The following is a 10,000-nucleotide window of genomic DNA, read 5'->3' as shown; positions in this document are numbered from 1 at the left end:
AGCGAACTCGAGGCTTTGTCAAGTGGCTGAAAGTGATGTAGCTATAGAAGAGGATCTGAGCGATATGCACATGCAAACGGAGACGCTCAAAGAACAATATCGCAGTCTCTTTCCCAAGTTAGACCCGTACGCCTCCAGCTCGGACTTGACTTCCACAGTCGCTTCTGGAGGTGCTAGAGAGGTTTCTCTAGATGCTTCTTTGGCGGTTAGCGCAGCGAGATTTAGGTCCCAGCAAATGGTCGCAGATGAAAGGGCCAGACAAGAAGAGACTCTTTTGCTTTTAGAGGAGAAGGCTTCTAGGACCATAGCTTTGGCTGCTGAGAAGAAGGCAGAGATGGAAAGAGAGTTGGAAAGAGAGCGTGTTTTAGCTGCTGATAAGAAGGCAGAGATGGAAAGAGAGTTGGAAAGAGAGTTGGAAAGAGAGCGTGTTTTAGCTGCTGATAAGAAGGCAGAGATGGAAAGAGAGTGCGCTCGTTTAGAGAGAGAAGCTCAAGATGAAAGGTTAGCTTTGAAGAAAAAAGAAAAGGAAGTTAAGGCTGCACTAGAGAGGGTGGAGAGAGAAGGCAAGATGCAAGAAGAGCATGACGTTTTTAAGATCATTAAAACTGACATAGAAGACCAGCAAAGGGCTAGAGAAAGATTCATGCCCCAACTACCTCGTGACAGCCCCATTGATAGGTACCTAGGTACTCACAACCCCCTGCATGTAGGTACACACATAGAGAGCATAGGAGATGTGGCGGTAGGGTATGATAGGCACACACAGCACACACAAGATACATATAAGCCTGCGACAGCCGACACCTACGCCCGCCCGCGTCACCAGCCGGCAGCCAACACCCTCGTCTCTGGGCAATATCAGCCTGCGGCAGCCAAGCCTGGACTCCCGCCACTTCAGCAGCCCACGGAGGTCAGGGCTTATGCCCCTTCGCATCTCCAGTCGGCCGCCGAGGATATCCGCGACACTCTTCGAGGCATCTCCAGGACCCTTGCCCAACCTGTCTCCGCTTTTCACCCACTTCCAGCAGCGGTCACAGCCACGGCTCCTACCACTACGACGATGACTACAGCCACCACGATGACGACAAGAGTCGGAGGCCAATTCGCGACCTCCTTTCGGCCTCAGTTTGTCAAAGCTGAGATTCCAAGCCACGAAGATCGTCCTCGCCAGATCTACGCGCCTTCCCGTTTCCCTCACAAATCCCTCAATCCATCAGCGAGACCTTTTCCCGGGCCTTTCCCTGGTCCTTTTCCTGCCATGACCTCCCGAGAGTCTCCGACCTATGTGCCAAGCTTTGCATATGGGCCTTCTGTCATGCATCCTCCCATGCAAACGCAGCAATATGACCACGCTGCAAGCTTTGCTCCTGACACGGACTACACACAGCATGGTTTTCAAGAGGCTCCGGTCACGAGCCCTTCAGACGTCTACTACGGGCAAGATGCATACCTTCCTCAGATGCAAGGCCAGCCAGCGCTCTCCGAGGGTTCTGCCCTAGCTCGTACTCTAGCTGAGGCTCTCCTGATCAACAGGTTACCGACGCAGGAGCCCACTACGTTTTCAGGAGATCCTTTGACGTACCCTCTCTGGAGGTCCTCATTCACTCTTTTGATTGAGCGGCAGGGCGTTTCTGCAGAGGAAAAGCTCCTCTACTTGGAGAAGTACTTGGACGGTCCGGCGAAGGATGCGGTCAAGGGACTCTTTCTGATCAGGGATGCCCAGGCCTATCAGCAGGCCCTTCAGACGTTGGAGGAAAGGTTCGGCAGTTCTTTCGTCGTTGCCAGAGCCTTCCGAGAGAAACTAGATGTATGGCCGGTAATCAAACCCAAAGATGGACAAGCCCTCCGCGCCTTCTCGGACTTTCTTGGACAATGCCTTGTGGCGAGCCGAGTGATAGGCCAGCTACAGAATCTGGAAGACCAAGCCTATCACAAGACACTCATGAGCAAGCTTCCAGATTGGTTGGTGAGAAACTGGGTGCGGAAAGTAAACAAGACCAAGAACGAGAAGAAACGCTACCCTACCTTTGAGGAGTTGTCAGCTTTCATCAAGACAGAGGCAGACATCCTTTGCGAGCCCCTTTTCTCCTCCAGCAAATCTGCCGCCTCTTCCACCTCGCAGACCGCCAGTTCAGCAGTCCCCAAGAAAACATCGTACAGTACGGATTGTTCTACTACATCTGCATGTCAAGAGTGTGACAAAAGTCTTTGTCAGCATCACGCGAAAACTGTCCTGAATACGAACTGCGACGAAGTCTGTCCCTTTTGTACCGTTCGTTTTCCGACCAGCTCTTCTTCTCATCCTCTACTCAGATGCCAGAGGTTCGATGAGATTCCCGTTGAGGACAGGAAACACTTCATGTACGAAACGTCCTTGTGCTTCTCCTGTGCCAGAAAGACTGACCATAGAAGTGTAGACTGCACTACCAGGGCGATATGCGACAAGTGCCAAGGCCCACATCTCACTATGCTGCATGGAGCGCCTAGCTACAGGAAGAAGATTCCCAATCAGCAACGGAATGCCCGGGGACCGCCAGATTCTTCAAGGTTTGTCTGTATCAGTCAAGATGCCCGTGTTTCTGCCTCTGGATCAGCATTCGCGACGACCAACAAGTCAGACAGACCAGTCAGAGCTACCATGATTGTTCCGGTCAGAGTTTCGACGAAAGAGAATCCCACGGTAGAGCATACGACATACGCGCTGCTTGACACCATGTCTTGCATCTCCTTCGTTACTGAATCTTTGAGTGACAAGCTGAACACTCATTCTGAGCCAGCGTCATTGAGGCTGAACACTATGACTTCTCAGAACACTCATATTGAATGTCAGAGAGTGACCGGATTGTGTGTCAAGGCCCTCAACTCCAATGTTTCCCACAACCTGAAAACGCTCTACACGACGGACCATCTCACCAATGACACTGAGAACATACCAACATCAGAGACCGCTCGTAACATCAAGCATTTGAGTCATATTGCCAGCGAGATTCCCCCGTTGCTCGAAGGCTGCACTCCCGGGTTGTTGATTGGCTACGATCATGCAGAGCTATTCATGCCAGAGAGAGTCATCAAGGGAGACCCATACGCCGTTCTCACACCGTTGGGTTGGACCATACTGGGACAAGTGTCGCCAAAACAGTCTGTCCATGACGTGATGCACGTGTCCCTAACAGAACATTGTCTCAGCGAGTACGAAGGTGAATCAGTCGCTTCCGTATATCGCACGACACTCGCCGAACCCAGCATCTCCGAAAGGATTTGGAGAAGACCACGACGAAGAAGACCACGACGAAGAAGACCACAACGAAGAAGACCACAACGAAGAAGACCACAACGAAGAAGACCACAACGAAGAAGAAAGTGGCTTCTTCCCCAACGAAACGTTGCTGTCGGAGATGTCGTCGTGCTACGTGACGAAGCCGTATGCAGAGCAGATTGGCCTCTTGGACTCGTGACGGAGGTTCGCCCCAGCGACGATGGACTCGTGCGAACCTGCAAGCTGAAGACTGTCAAGGTCACCTCGAAGACGAGCCATTCCACTTTCTACTACTGGCGCCCCATCTCTAAGCTGACCGTGCTGGTGAAGGCAGATCCGGACACTCAATGACTTTCCCAGTGAACTTTACTGTTTTCGACAGACCGTTTGTGCATGTTTTGGTCTGACGTAATCCGTTCGCCTTTTTTGACAGGTGGCGCTGTTTTGATTTGGGGAGAAAATTTCGTCTTAATGCAAATATTTTTTTTTTGTGACTTTGTGGTTTCTCTCCATTTTGTATATATGTTTTTGGTTCCGCATTTTGGAACGAAAGCTCTTGACAGAGGCAAGCGCTTAATGAATCGGTTTTGTTTAGTCCTTCCCGCGTGCAGATGCCTGTGCTTATGATTAAGACGACTGAAGATGTTTTTCTTTTGTATTTTGTAGGTTGCGACTACAGTCTTTCATACTGAGTTGCGGGTTATGTAAAGGTGTAAGAATAATGTTGACACGATATGTTGACAGTGACGGACCGACGAAATATGATGTTACATTTGTTGAAAGAACACGTGTGATTTTTTAGATTGAAACTCATAGAGAGTGCGTTTCGAACAGCTACGTTTTGGATAATGCCAAAAGGATTCTGTAACGTTTCGGATTTTTGTATTTTGAACCACGTATGAGAGTGCGTTTCGAACAGCTACGTTTTGGATAATGCCAATAGGATTCTGTAATGTTTCGGATTTTGTTTTTGAACCACGCATGTATTCGATGATTTTTGTTGATTTTTTATGTTGACTTTTGTAAAGACTAAGATGTCTTCGAGGGGGGAATGTGAATGCCCCTGCTAAGGAGCCTTCTGTGTATTTAGATTCTTTTTGTTTTGCTTGTGTTTTTTAGTCTTGCTTTTAGCTTGACTCGCATGCGACTTTCCGTGGTGGTGGCTTTCCCTTTTTGTTCTTTCACCTTTATTATCTTATTTCACTTTTGTCCCTATTTGTTCCCATTTTGCAGCCACCTCTGTAGGTTCGCGTGCGGGTCTAGCTCGCTCTTTATCTTTTATTTTTCTTTATTAAGTATGAGCGTCCTGGTACGACCTTTGTTTTTGTTTTACTGACGTTAAATATTGTAACGAACAAATTTATAAACGAGAGTGTGGCCGGCGTTTTTCTGATATTAATTTCATGTGCCTGTATGGCTCACGCTGGACAGCCTATGGAGTTTTTCCCCGGAGAGCACGGGACGCATGTTTTGCAACAGTAATATTGTAGTAACGCGCAGTAATTTTTAGTTCACCTCTGTGGTGGATAGCCTGTATTCGTCGTCACTTACTGGGAAGCCGTTCACGGAACAAGATGTTTTAGGATAGATAGATTTTTTTGCTCTGTTCCGGGGCCCAGTGTTTTCTGCCAGCCTCCAGTTTTGTTTTAAGTTATTTTGTAGTTCAGGTTCAGTTGCTCGCCTTGAGTCTGTTTTAGATTATTGATGCTGTCAAAGGCGAGTATCCATTTCTGACTATGTTTCTTTTATTTACCGAATTCGTGTAATTTTCGTTTTGAATCTTTGTTTGTTATGACTTTCTGTCCGTTTCTTTGTCTTCTGTCCGTTTCTGTGTCTTCTGTCCGTTTCTGTGTCTTCTTTCCGTTTCTGTGTCCTACGTTTATTCTATGTAGGGTTTTTCTAACATATTTTTGTCTTGGTGATTTTTTATTGATTTGCCGCCATCTTGTTTCGGCCGCCATTTTGTCGTCCATCTTTGATGTTTATGTTTTTAGGACACCTTTGATTATGTTTTTAGGACACCTTTGATGTTTAGTTTGATGTTTCGAATTCTAAGTTTAGTTTTTTCTTTCTATCAGTTTCCACCGCTCCGCGCTTCTCGCTCACCGCTCCGCGCTTCTCGCTCACCGCTCCGCGCTTCTCGCTCACCGCTCCGCGCTTCTCGCTCCATGCTCCACGCTTCACACTCTACTGTTCTGCACTCTCACTCAAACTAGTCCTTTCTACTTCACATTTTAGCTTTAATTCACTTTCTAAACTTAGATTAGTTTTTCCGCCACGCTCCGATATAGGTTACTTAGCCTCTCCATAGATTTATGTTTAGCCTTTTATATATTGATATTATGAGCTGATTCCGAATTACTATGACATCGACAAGTATGACCATATTCACAATAAACTTTAATTAATTTTCCAATTCTAGTGTTCGTTTTGTTTTGTGAGCGCGTCGGTTCTTTATAGCACCAAAATTACATCCTCCAGAATTTATATAAGCCATCACAGAATCTTACAGCTACTCAAGGGCAAGCACACCCCCGGTATAGGGGTGTGTATAGGTTTCACTCGATGTGTTTTTACACCCCCGGTATAGGGGTGTGTATAGGTTTCACTCGATGTGTTTGTTTGTTTGTGTGTGTGTTTGTGTTCGCATATAGATCTCAAGAATGAACGGACCGATCGTCACCAAACTTGGTGAACAGGTTCTATACATTCCTGAGACGGTCCTTACAAAAATTGGGACCAGTCAAACACACGGTTAGGGAGTTATTGGTGGATTAAGATTAAGAGTGACATATTAATGGTCAATTGTTTGTTTGGGTGTGTGTTTGTGTTCGCATATAGATCTCAAGAATGAACGGACCGATCGTCACCAAACTTGGTGAACAGGTTCTATACATTCCTGAGACGGTCCTTACAAAATGTGGGACCAGTCAAACACACGGTTAGGGAGTTATTGGTGGATTAAGATTAAGAGTGACATATTAATGGTCAATTGTTTGTTTGGGTGTGTGTTTGTGTTCGCATATAGATCTCAAGAATGAACCGACCGATCGTCACCAAACTTGGTGAACAGGTTCTATACATTCCTGAGACGGTCCTTACAAAATGTGGGACCAGTCAAACACACGGTTAGGGAGTTATTGGTGGATTAAGATTAAGAGTGACATATTAATGGTCAAAGGGAAATAACTGTCTGTCTGACTGTCTCTCTGTCTCTCTGTCTCTCTGACTTCTGACGTCTGACTTCTGACTTCTGACTTCCGACTTCCGACTTCCGACTTCCGACTTCCGACTTCCGACTTCCGACTTCCGACTTCTGACTTCTGACTTCTGACGTCTGACGTCTGACGTCTGACTTCTGACTTCTGACTTCCGACTTCCGACTTCCGACTTCCGACTTCCGACTTCTGACTTCTGACTTCCGACTTCCGACTTCCGACGTCTGACTTCTGACTTCTGACTTCTGACTTCCGACTTCCGACTTCCGACTTTCGACTTTCGACTTTCGACTTCCGACTTCCGACTTCCGACTTCCGACTTCCGACTTCCGACTTCCGACTTCCGACTTCCGACTTCCGACTTCCGACTTCCGACTTCCGACTTCCGACTTCCGACGTCCGACGTCCGACGTCCGACGTCCGACGTCCGACGTCCGACTTCCGACTTCCGACTTCCGACTTCCGACTTCCGACTTCCGACTTCCGACTTCCGACTTCCGACTTCCGACTTCCGACTTCCGACTTCCGACTTCCGACTTCCGACTTCCGACTTCCGACTTCCGACTTCCGACTTCCGACTTCCGACTTCCGACTTCCGACTTCCGACTTCCGACGTCCGACGTCCGACGTCCGACGTCCGACGTCCGACGTCCGACGTCCGACGTCCGACGTCCGACGTCCGACGTCCGACGTCCGACGTCCGACGTCCGACGTCCGACGTCCGACGTCTCTCTGTCTCTCTGTCTCTCTGTCTCTCTGTCTCTCTGTCTCTCTGTCTCTCTGTCTCTCTGTCTCTCTGTCTCTCTGTCTCTCTGTCTCTCTGTCTCTCTGTCTCTCTGTCTCTCTGTCTCTCTGTCTCTCTGTCTCTCTGTCTCTCTGTCTCTCTGTCTCTCTGTCTCTCTGTCTCTCTGTCTCTCTGTCTCTCTGTCTCTCTGTCTCTCTGTCTCTCTGTCTCTCTGTCTCTCTGTCTCTCTGTCTCTCTGTCTCTCTGTCTCTCTGTCTCTCTGTCTCTCTGTCTCTCTGTCTCTCTGTCTCTCTGTCTCTCTGTCTCTCTGTCTCTCTGTCTCTCTGTCTCTCTGTCTCTCTGTCTCTCTGTCTCTCTGTCTCTCTGTCTCTCTGTCTCTCTGTCTCTCTGTCTCTCTGTCTCTCTGTCTCTCTGTCTCTCTGTCTCTCTGTCTCTCTGTCTCTCTGTCTCTCTGTCTCTCTGTCTCTCTGTCTCTCTGTCTCTCTGTCTCTCTGTCTCTCTGTCTCTCTGTCTCTCTGTCTCTCTGTCTCTCTGTCTCTCTGTCTCTCTGTCTCTCTGTCTCTCTGTCTCTCTGTCTCTCTGTCTCTCTGTCTCTCTGTCTCTCTGTCTCTCTGTCTCTCTGTCTCTCTGTCTCTCTGTCTCTCTGTCTCTCTGTCTCTCTGTCTCTCTGTCTCTCTGTCTCTCTGTCTCTCTGTCTCTCTGTCTCTCTGTCTCTCTGTCTCTCTGTCTCTCTGTCTCTCTGTCTCTCTGTCTCTCTGTCTCTCTGTCTCTCTGTCTCTCTGTCTCTCTGTCTCTCTGTCTCTCTGTCTCTCTGTCTCTCTGTCTCTCTGTCTCTCTGTCTCTCTGTCTCTCTGTCTCTCTGTCTCTCTGTCTCTCTGTCTCTCTGTCTCTCTGTCTCTCTGTCTCTCTGTCTCTCTGTCTCTCTGTCTCTCTGTCTCTCTGACGTCTGACGTCTGACTTCTGACCACACTTGTTAGCAGTGCCTGCTCAGTTGGTGGCAGTGAGAATGCTAAGGACGGGGGTGTTTTTCCTACCTCGGAGGAATTTCTTGTTTTCTATTGGTTTGAACTTTTTTTTAACCCGTCGTGAGTGGTCAACGTTATGCGAAAGAAGAATACAATTATTTATAGAGGAAAAGAATAATATACATTATTTTCTTGACACCCTCAAGGTCAAAGGTGACAGTGAAACACATTAATCGTCATTATATTACGAGTTGTCATTGCATGAAAGATGATAGAGCGTGACAAAGCAAAGACAAAGATAGTGATCATGCTCGACATCCATCAGTCAAATCGTCCATGTTCATGTCACTTCTCTACTCTAGGACAAGCAGTGTTTTGTATTACACTATGTTTTAGATCTATAATTATGCACCCTCACTTTAGCGCTGTCATATTGTTCCTTCTTATGTCCGCTTTTCCCGGGAAGAGTTACATTTTCACTGTATGACTTGTCTGTCGCTCAGAAGAAAACAAGAAATTCCTCCGAGGTAGGAAAAACACCCCCGTCCTTACCATTCTCGCTATAAATTGATTCGACCTTTGCACTTGTACAGTGAGGATAATTTACGGGTCCAATTTACGTTCTGGACACTGCGGTGACCTTCTAAAAATAGTAACAGAACGCCGGGAATATCCGTGCACCATACGAAGGAAGGGAGGTAAACGCTGAAAGGTCAGTATTTTTAGACAAAGCACATGTTCTGAGCAAACAGAAAACAAAATATTGGAAGCGTGAGTCACGCTACCCAAAAATAAAATCTTTTTTTTAGTTCTCAGCAAACAGAAAAAAAATATTGGAAGCGTGAGTGATGCTACCCAAAAATAAAATCTTTTTGTTACATATATTTTTGTTTGGTATACTTTTTTTCCCCATGGTTCATTCATCATTTGACATAATTTTTTTATGGAAATGTAACCATAAGATAAAATCTTTTTTTTTAGTTCTCAGCAAACAGAAAACAAAAGATCCCGAAAAAAAAAAATCGGTTTGCGCTGCGCGCTGAGAGCAGGTATTGAAATATCTCATCGACCAGATTTTGTCCGGGGTGTATCTGCCGCTTCGCCGGGTAGCAAGTAGAGCCGAATACCCGGCTTGAGTGGCGCACTGTACGCCGGCTTGGAACCATGGTCCCGTCAAGCTTAGGTCCCTTCCAGACTCGTGGAATGGGAACAGCACGAACATGATTCAGGGGCCATAATGCCATTCCTGATCATATCACGTCGAGTCCCATACTTGTCGACGACGCCCTAGGTACCAGATCACAAACAGAACTGTGCAATACACAGGTGTTTTCTACAGACACACTCAAACACACACACACAGAGAGAAGCCGTATATATATATCTATATCTATTGTATAAATATATAGAGATAGATGAGAGTGTATTTTTCGCGTGGCTATAAATTGATTCGACCTTTGCACTTTTACAGTGAGGATAATTTACGGGTCCAATTTACGTTCTGGACACTGCGGTGACCTTCTAAAAATAGTAACAGAACGCCGGGAATATCCGAAGATGCCCCCTCATACTATAGTGCACCATACGAAGGAAGGGAGGTAAACGCTAAAAACATGGAGAAGATAAGGAAGAGTTATGCCGTAGTTGATCCCCCAAAAAAACCAAAATCCACCAATAACTCCCTAACCGTGTGTTTGACTGGTCCCAATTTTTGTAAGGACCGTCTCAGGAATGTATAGAACCTGTTCACCAAGTTTGGTGACGATCGGTCCGTTCATTCTTGAGATCTACTTGCGAACACAAACAAACACACAAA

At 46.9% G+C, this 10,000-nt stretch overlaps 1 protein-coding gene across 2 annotated transcripts in view; it reads right to left on the bottom strand.

Annotated features, from left to right (window-relative positions):
- Positions 1–10,000, bottom strand: part of LOC138975940 (Na(+)/citrate cotransporter-like) — a 37,817-nt gene that overhangs the window by 19,937 nt on the left and 7,880 nt on the right. The gene's annotated exons all lie outside the window — the stretch shown is intronic.

This window comes from Littorina saxatilis, linkage group LG9 (assembly GCF_037325665.1).
Source record: "Littorina saxatilis isolate snail1 linkage group LG9, US_GU_Lsax_2.0, whole genome shotgun sequence".
NCBI classification, from domain to species: domain Eukaryota; kingdom Metazoa; phylum Mollusca; class Gastropoda; order Littorinimorpha; family Littorinidae; genus Littorina; species Littorina saxatilis.
Note: the sequence above shows the minus strand (reverse complement) of the source record. Positions and strands in the feature narration are given on the sequence as shown.